Below are 10,436 nucleotides of genomic sequence, written 5' to 3'. Positions count from 1 at the left end.
TTTGGCCATGAGATTGTCAGCAATGTTGAAGACACTTTTTTTTGTACATGACATTCACTTTAACACAAATGTCTTCTGCTTAAATGACTTTAATTAATGAATTTGAATGAAAGCTGTTGATTTTGTACTCACCAAGCATGTTTGCATCTGTGTTTACTCCTTTTTATATCAGCCAAGCACTTGAGTTTTCCATTGAACTGTAAAATACGAACTAAATATGTTTCTATTTCTTATTTCTGTTCTCTGAATGTGTTTTCCTGTAGTTCCTAGAGGTTTACTGATATGATTTCAAACATATGACAAGCCGGCACTGACAATACTATCCAACACCTACTTTAAATTTCACAGAATTAATTCATGTATCACAAAGCTAAATCTGAATTACACACACGCACTGGTTGTACTTGTAACCTGTTGATCTGATATGAATATCATTAACCTTTCCATGACCATGACCTGTGAGCGACCATTTGTTGTGTACAGTTTATTTTATGAACAGATCACATTTAATGTAGTGAGTGCCTTTTTCCAGATAATAAACATGACGAAGGAAATGTTAAATGTTGTACTTACTATTCTTATGACAGGATTTGCATATTAATTCAACATACCCTGCAGGCTGTTTACCTCTCACTTCTCAGCCAGCTCAGTGCATTCATGGTCTGGTTGAGTGGGTGTGTGCTGTGCCGCTGGATGAGAAAGCGTTGCAGCAGCTGTCACTCTACAGACTGTAACATTTGCAAAATAAAATGACAAATATTGCCCCAAACGTTGGCCAAAAAAAAAAAAAAAAAAAAAAAACAGCTGGCGATGTTTTCAGCCCACTGTTGATAGGTGATATATTCATCCAAGGAAAGAATCATGCAATTATACAGCCTGAATGTGACCTGCTCTATGACGCATAGAAGCAGGTTATTAAACATGTACATCCTTAACTGGAAATTTCTGATGGATGGGGTTACTTCTCATAGACGTAACATCCCCACTCATCACATACCGATGCTTAGCCACGCTCTGGGTGCCTCATACTGAAGCACAAGGTGACCTTTAGCAGCTGTATAAGATGCTGCCAGAAAACCTTCAATAATATGTTGTTAATGCTGTGAAAGCGGCTAGGCTTAGGCACAAAAACTAGTTGGGTAGGTTTAGGATAAGACCATGTTTGGGGTCATAATAACTATGTTACATTACGTATGTCACATGATGTCAGTGAAGTGACTCGCAAGACAAAGTTGTCCATCCATCCACCTCCTCCGGAGGTGGACATCATTCTCTTTATACCACACCAACAGCCTGGTGCATCTCAATATAATGGCATCAGTTCTCCATCCTGTATTATTCCTTTAATAATTTTATTGTGTGAAATACTGGACTATTGATAAGTATCTCATACAGGCACACACAAAAAAGCCAAACTGTCCCTTTAAAAATATATAAATATACACAAACTCTTTCATGATCTCAGTTGTACATGTATTTAGTGTATTATTCACATCTTTGCTCTTTATAAAGGGGATTTAGACACACAACATAAGTCAAAAGGACATAATACAAATGCTCCCAATTTATTGAATTTATTCAAAAACTACATGTCACCACAGCATTGCTTCTCTACTCACTTGAATTTATTTTTAGCTCTTAACTTCTCTCAAAATTTTAGCCTGACCATTTTTTAAATATACATTATCACTATGAATTTGCCTTGATGCAGCTTTTGGGTAATTAAATGACAGAATTCATTATTATGTAAGTGACTCTCAGTGTGTTGCAGGATGTTGAAGCCCAAGGTCTCCAGTTCGTCCGTGTGTGTCGCGCTCAGAGCCACAGTCACGTGTGTCAAAGTGTGTGTGGCACCCAGGAAAAAGAGCCAGCTGACAGCACCACAAAAGAAATTAATCAGAGAGGCAGGTCAGTAAAAGGCACAGCTATAAATTTCATGGAAAAGAAAAGTGTGTGTGTGCGTGTTTAAGTGTGTGTGTGCGTGAGGAGGTTTTTTTCAAGGTGGAAGTGACCTCAACCCCCCCTCCTCTTTGTCTTTTTTTGTCTGTCTCTCAAGATCTTTCTGTCCCTCTCCCACACATGATGAATAAACCAGAGATTTTTATCCTTGCTGTTTTTTAAATTAATTATTTTTTCTCTTTCTTCGGTTCAGTCTATTTACTCAGTCTGAGTCATCGACATGAAAGGGGCCGGTAGAGTAGATCGTATGCACAGCAGGAAACAGAAAAACATCAATCTCTTGACAAACATATCTATTAAAACTCAGGCAGTATATCAAAATGCTCCAAAAGTAATTGTTTTACCAGAAGAATTACAGAAATATTCACATATACAACTGAAAACAAGACATTTTAACAGCAGTATAGCAGTTGAATCAGTCCTCACACTCAAGATTGCACCCTGGTACCACTTCCTCACAGAAAAAAAGCAAGAAAAAACTCGCAAGAATCATCAAGAATGCAACCAAAATCACAGGCAACTCTCAAAGCCAACTCTCAGACCTTTACAGTCGTGCAGTAAAAGGAAAGGCAGACTCCATTACTAATGACCCCTCACACCCCCGTCACCACTCATTTCAGCTAATAGCATCAGGCAGCCATTTCAGAGTACCTCTGGCCAAAAAGAGAACTTACAAAAACTCCCCACTGCAATATCCATAAATAAATCCTTTAATGCATTTTTGCACATCTCCTCTTACTTACTCCTACTTATTTTGTTTGTGTTTTAATTTTAATTGTTTTAACATGTTTGACACGTGATTACAATAAAGACGGATGTATAAAATTACATTTTTAAAAACATTTTTCAATATAATGCAATTCCATAGAACATCTCCATTAAATACAGGTTAGGAGATAATCAACACCTCACTTACAGTGTTGGTGAAAACTGAGAAAGTGGCTGTTACATTGCACAGGCGCACTTAATTAACTGGTATATCAGCGTGTGATCCTGTTGCTTTAAGGCTCACATTAACCCTAGACACACACTAGATATCATTGCTCTGAAGAAAAGGAAAGTCTTTTTTTACCTCCACACCTTCACCGTTATAAATATTTATAAATTTTACGTATCATATCATATGATGGCATGCATCTGATAAATCAAACTTTAGAGTAGAAACATAAATATATATACATAGATGTTGCATTGGCCATGAGATTGTATATTAACGTTGCTGCCATGTGTGATTGGTCAAGACTGGCCTGTAAACAAATGCATGTAAATAGGGGAGCTGTGGTTTTTCTGGAGTAAAAGCACTAAAATGTTTACCCTCCTAAACCAACTCTAATGAGTAGCTTTTATATTCCTGTGTAATGTAGATCATAAACACTTAGTGAATCTGACTCTCTTTCTCCTCGTCCATGTTATCATCTGCTCACATTTATTCCTGGCTTCCAGTGCACTCACAATAAACAGGTTAGTCTAAGTACTGTCTACTCAAAACAAACAAGTTAGTCTAACTATTGTGGACTCAAAATAAACAAGTTATTTTTACTTTAAAATCTCAACTTTACTTAGTTTTTTCAGACAATGAGTTTGCATAATTTTTTGAGTACACCCAACTCATTATATTTTACAGTCTGAGAATGAAGAGTTTGACGTTGTAGGCTGAGGAACAGACTTGTAATCTGTTGTATTTAATCTCAACCATGATGCTCTATAACTAAGTGGCATTATCATATTTTGTTTATGTTTTTATGAGCTGCCTCCATATGAACTTAGTTGTGTGATGAGCTTGAACGTCACCTCAGGATGCTTTTGTCTCACTGGCATCTGCAGTTTTAGATGCAGTTTGAACATACAGTGATGTACAGAACAGAAAGCAAAATTACTCATTTGATATTTTAGTTTCATCCATCTGGCCTTCATCTAAATGATGGCCCTTTGCCAGAGTGAGAGTAACAGAGCATTCCTGGACTTGAAACTTCTCTGATGCCAGAAAACATCTCTTATGGCTCTAGCTTTTTTTCTTCTGGCATACTGACAGTTAAGGAAATATTAACTGCAGTGTTGTAGCTTTACAGCTCTGTCCCCCATTATAGAGCTGTGCAATTTACCCCAAGGGAAGCTGCAGAATCACGAAGCCATCAAACAAGAATTGTTTTAATGAGCACAAAGGCTTGTGTGTCTCACCGGGAGAGGATGGCCCAGCATGCATGGGCACACATCCTGATGTTTACAAGTGCTTTTAAATAAAGGCAATCTAAGTGAAGGTGGCCACAGCTACAACAGAAAAGCCATCCCTCTTTTATTTCAGTGATGAAGGGCTTGGAATTAATTCACTCCCTGCTGCAAATAGTAAATCCTGCCCACTTTCAGTTCTCTTTATACACGTTCAAACTGGCCATGAATCATCAACGAGGAGGGCTTCAGTCTGTGGGGGCTAACTCATCCCCTGTCAATTTTTAGTCGTGCATAAATCTTACATGCAACAGGTAATTCTGCAGCTATTTAGACAGAACTTTTATCAGTATAACCAGGATCTCAAACCGCTCCTCTTTAGCAAAGAACTTTGACTTCAAAGCCTTTTTGTATCTTTCATGACGCCTTCACAGCTGGCTGTTAAAGTCAGCGTTGGTTCATTTCCTCTTTAGCTCAGAGAACAGAACATGCTTTATTTTAAAAAAACAATATGAAATGTGCACTACAGCACACTGGTGTTTTTTGAGCAGTCTGCAACTTTCCCAGTCTTCTGTCCCACCTTGTTACAGACATCAATAAAATATATTTTCACAAAAATACAATAAAGTGTGAATATCAAATATTTTGTTTTTGTCCTGTATTTGGTTGAATACAAGTTGAAAAGTTGTTACAAATCATTGCATTCTGTTCTTATGTGTTTTACACAGTGTCCCAACATTTACATTTTTGGAGAAACTCATAGCTATTCAGAAGGTTAATGTTTTGGCGCAAAACTGAGTCAATCACCCCCAGTAACTGAATTGATTTCCAACAAATAACATTTGTCATGTCAAAGCTTCAAAAGATGGGGACTAAAATCATCACACATTAATACAGTTGAGCTTCTTGAATCCAGAAGAATCTGAGCTTTCCTGTCATAACCTGTTTATGCAATTCTAATACTGTTTAGAGACCCCAGTATGCAGAAATATTCAAATACGCTATTATATACTGCATGGTTTTTGCCCAAAATTGCATAGGATTAGCATTAAGAAGGCACGTCTATAAAGGAGGGACTCACTGAACCCATTTTTTATTCAGATATCAAGTTTACTCTTGTCAAAATTTAGCCTAAATTTGGAAGTAATTTAGCCCCCTTCTCAACAAGCTGGCATGACATGGTTGATACCAATGTACGCTTATCAGAAAAATATTATACTTTATATCCTGTTTGAACTGTATGAACTGAAATAACTGTGTTGAAGAAGAAGCTGCACCCTTGAAAGGAGGAACTGACAATCCACAGAGTAACAGAATAAGATGTTTTGTTTTCAAGGACACCATACCCATTTTCTGTCATGAGACTGTTAGTAAGAATGTTATATTTTGTCCATTATGTATTACAAAAGGCCTGTGTGAACACTCTGTTCTTCGAACACTTACACTGTAGACTCCTGCATGTAACCTGTTCCCTTGCTTGGAAGATTTTCATTAAATGATCCTACTTATTTTGAATCTCAGCCGGTGAAAGATGGACAGATGCAACACTCACACACTCATACACACACACTGCCCTTAACAGAAAATGCACTTCTAAGATAATTCAGCTTCCTGTTGGTGAAATGTTGGTTTGTAAACTGACTATGAAACAAGTTCATCAAATTAACCTCATATGCTGATTTTTTTTTTATACCCACATCAAAAGTTGACTGATAAGAGCCTCTTATTAGTGACATTGATTCACTACAGTCTAAAATAATTGCTAGAAAGAAAAAATATCAAAGGGGTAGATATTTTTAAAAAAGCACTCAACAAAACATCCCAATCCTATTTTTGACATCTGCTGTCAGTCAGTTAAGGTGGAAACTAGTTGTTTGTCTTCTTGGTGGCTTTAACTGTGCTACTGTTTGATTTTTACTTGCATTCTTTAGTCTCTTTATTTATTCTAATTGATAAAAGCTAGATACAGTTTGTAAGAATTATTTCAGCAAATTAAACTCCAAATTAAGAAAAACAGCACTAGAAACCATGATTTGTTTGTTACCTGTTGAAAATTTAAAATAGAGACTGAATTTAATCTAATCGGTGAGATTAAACTCAGACATTACTGCATTGTAATGCTATCCTCCTCTCGGTAATTATAATCTGTTCACGTTAAAGATTCTGAGAGGCTGTTGCCAGAACACGAAGCAGTTGTGAGGAAGAGAGAAGTGTGAAAAGTGCTGAGAGCGACAGGGAGGATGATGAGGAGGTAAGGCCGGAGGGAGTGCCAGACAGTCACCCGGAGGATCCCAGCATGCTTCACATCAGCAGGAGACAGATGTGAAATGTGCCTGACAACGTGTCGGGCAGCTGAGATACTGAAGTGAAGAGAGGTGCAAGATGATGTCATCTAAACCAGCCAAGAGAAACTGACAAATCAACAGCATCATGTGACACTGAAGCATGGCGGAGGGTCAGACCAGGAGTTGGGTTTGAACTTCTGACACATTTTGGATTGAATGGGGTTGACAGCTACAGTAAAACTGTTTAGTTAAAGATAACAATCGTTAGGGCGTTCTGGTGGCACTCTAATCACAACATCTCCAGTTTGAGTCTGGCTGGAGCCTTTATTTGCATGTCATCCCTCCTCCTCCCCCTGTAATTTCCTGTCATCCTCTTTAACTGCCCACAATATAAAAACAAAGGAAATAAATGGCAGACAAAAGTACTTCAAGAACAGACATTTACTGTATTTTATTCCACACTGATGCAGATTTAAAGGAGCAATGGTTACAATTTACCTTCACCACACTATAGTATAGTTTTTCTAAGATTATTTTTGGTCCTGTATTTGATAGGGACAGTGGAAGATATGGCAGAAAAAGGGATAGAGAGGGGAGGGATGACATGCAGCAAATGGGACTCGAATTGGCAGCTGCTGCCAAGGACTGACAGCCTCAGTACATGGGGTGCATGCTGTCTACCAACTGAGCTTCAGAGGTGTCCCACACTACAGCATAGTTATTACGAAATCCAGATACTTTAAGGGATATTTTGGCTTATTTGAAGAGAGAGGAGAGAGAGAGGGAAGTAATTTAACTTTAACTGGATTCACAAGATCATGAGAGCATCCATGTTGCCAGGCTCCAATCCATCCATCCGTGTCCACACCAGAGGGGGTGTGAGCCGATCAGTGTCCTCAGAGGGACTACTGGAAGCTACAGACGTGGTTTTAGGTGTGCTGACAATGAGAAGCGTCCATGGAAATGACTCGTCTCAAACAAGCAATGGCAGCTTCTGAAGAGGTTAGCATAGATACTGTGATACCATCAGAAGAGCAAAGAACAGCACTGAAAGCTGGCCGGCCAGCTTCAGTTAGGGCAAGTTGATCTGATTGGTTGAAGTTAGCCCATATTAGATGTGACAGACACTTCACCCAATTACCTGCCCAGTGTTTTTTTTTTTTTTTTTTTGAAAGGGCCTGCCCTTTTCCAATCAGCTTCTATGGACAGCTTTCCAGATGGTGTGTCAGGTTAAGAAGTACCTGCACGGGGGCTAAAGCAATGAACAGCTATGGACAGGGTCAGCAACAAAAGGTATTTTAGCAACCTAAACACCTTAACATCAGTTTAAGTTTAATTTTCAGTGCTTTACTTTGCAGTCAGACAAGCTTTTCTGACTGGAAACCTGTGTTATATAAGACAAAAATTGCTTTCTCTTTAACAACCAAACTTTTCAAGGAAAAACAGCAATTTTACCTTCCAGAACACAGGTGTTGCTGGTCTCCTGCCTTGATTATGTTATTGTTATTGTGTGTGACGTCTGTGTTTTAAAGGGTTAGTTTAGATTCACTGAAGTCACACAATAACACAAACAAACAACAGTTGAAAGCAACAGTAAACAAAAAAAAACAAAAACAAACAAACAACAAAGAAAAGAAATTAGAAAGGAATATAATTGTTTTAATTGGTGCATATCTCTTTATGGTAAATGGTAAATTAAGTTTGTTGGTCTCATACACAGATATACATAGAATGTGTACTGTTTCATATATAGTGAGTGTTCTCTGCATTTGACCGCTCTAAGTCAGGAGCAGTGCGCCGCCACCGTGCAGCGCCCGAGGACCAACTCCAGTTCTAAGCCAGTGCCTTGTTCAAGGGCACTGACAAGAGAAATTAACCCAACATACATGTTTTTGATGGTGGGGGAAACTGGAGCACTCTGAGGAAACATGCAGACATCAGGAGAACATGCAAACTCCATACTGAAAGGCTGGGAATCAACAGTGATAACAACATATTATTTTTAACAGGTCTGGCAAGAGTTAAAGAAACATATTAAAGGTGGCAAAGGGAGAGAAATAATTTCCCCAACATGGAGAAATGTATTTAATATTTGGACTACTGTAGAATATGCACACTCTGCCAATAGATCCCCATAAATCTTACACATTGGACCTTTAAATTAAAAATGAATGTTATTGATGTTCTTGCGGTTCCTTCTGGCTAGTTGAATATGGCTTGATGCCCTTGTGGAAAAATAAAATTCTCACATTTCCAGGAGTCTTTTTAAAGCAACCTTATGTCACACAAACTAATGGTCCATTCAGATACTTTGAAAGGAATCACAGTGAACCTCTTCAATGCTCTTTGCTTCCCTGCTCTCCAGTGACTACAGATAACTGTTATTATGGCTGAGTCACACAAGTGGGACAGAAACAAGTGAAAGACAGCGGGACCGTTTGGATTATAGAGTGGGAGATAGCGAGGGAGAGATGTCTCTGGGAAAGGCAGATTCATAAAGGGTTTTAGATTGTGATAATGAATAATTTAAATAGACAAAACTACATGAAAAAAGAGTGGTTGGAGAAAAAGAGTTCAGACTAATGAGTCAATGAGAGAGGAAATATAGTCACACTTTATTTTACAATCAAATCAGAAAAAAAGTATAAATAATATGTTCTTTATTAGACAGCATTAGACTTTATTAGAGAACCATATTGGCAGCCTGATTTATTCATAAAACTACTGCAGTAAAAACAGGGAAACTACAGTGTTTCTATTCTTAGTTTACATTACAAATGTCTTATGTAATATTGTTACTGCACGACTCTCCACTGCTATATTTGTCCATCTGTTTCCTTTTTTAGCACATGTGTGTTATTTGGTTCAGACTTGCTCTGCGGCACGTGTACAGTATGTGTACATAACCCTGACTGTTCCCAGAGCACGCCTGCCTGCCAACACCCAGCATCTCCCACAGCTGCCATGACTGGGACTGGCCAAAATGTAGCCGTGCATCCGGTCATGTTTTTTCCTTCCAACCAAATGTCCAAAGGCGTGACTTGGACCTTTAATCTGGCATTGATCTGGTCAATAAATATAGACTGACCTTTGATATTTTGTCCTTAACGAACACTTTGACTTTGAACACAGACTCACCTTTTTATTCCAGCGAGGGTCATGTTTCTATTACATGGGTGTGAATACAATCAGATCACCAGCGTAGATTACAGTCCAGTTCATTCATCATGCCTGAGTGGGAACAGACTCTCACACACGTGCTACTGCTGAAACTCTGCCAACATCCAGGTAGAGGCTGGAAGTGACTGACGGAACCTATTGATCCTCAGTTACCTCCATCTCCACATACACTTTACATATAAAGAAGGCAGAGTCAAGGACGGTAGAAGGTGAGGGGTGAGAAAATGGGTGTTTAGGTGGGCTTTATAGCCCCCCTGCTTCTGCTGATGCAGGTTATTCAGTGTTAGGTGAAGCATATTATTTGACATGGATGGATGGAGGGAAGAAAAAGGCAGGACAAGGACTCACATGGACCAGCACATGTCCTGCCCAGACTATGTTGTTATGAAGGCACAAGAAGAATCACGCATTTTACTTTTGCAGGTTTTCACACCTCTGATATCAGAGATCAAATGGCTCCTCTGTCATAATAAAAGGATAGATCCGTTCTCACAGTTACATCATGGGGACTCGGTCAACTATTTTGATATAAACAATTTATATATTTTGGCTTTTGTTGCCTCAACTCATTACAAACAAGAGAGTTATGTCATGAAACTATTTGTGCAAAAGCTACACAGAAGAGATCTGAGAAGGTCAACAGTGTTGGCAGCTTGTTGCACTTCCATGTTTGTCCACTAGAGAGCTTCAGATACCCATGTTTCAGTTTGCTTCAGCTTAGAACAGCAGTCAAAAGCACTTGACATTTTTGTGAACATATGACGAAACACAACTAGATAACACATAAGAGTTTTATGAAATATCTGGGGGACATTTGGGACATTTTATGATCTGTCTCGGGACTTA

This window comes from Lutjanus erythropterus, chromosome 18 (genome assembly GCF_056507025.1).
Source record: "Lutjanus erythropterus isolate fLutEry1 chromosome 18, fLutEry1.hap2, whole genome shotgun sequence".
Lineage (NCBI taxonomy): Eukaryota > Metazoa > Chordata > Actinopteri > Lutjaniformes > Lutjanidae > Lutjanus > Lutjanus erythropterus.
The sequence above is the reverse complement of the archived record's forward strand: the minus strand, read 5'-3'. Positions refer to the sequence as shown.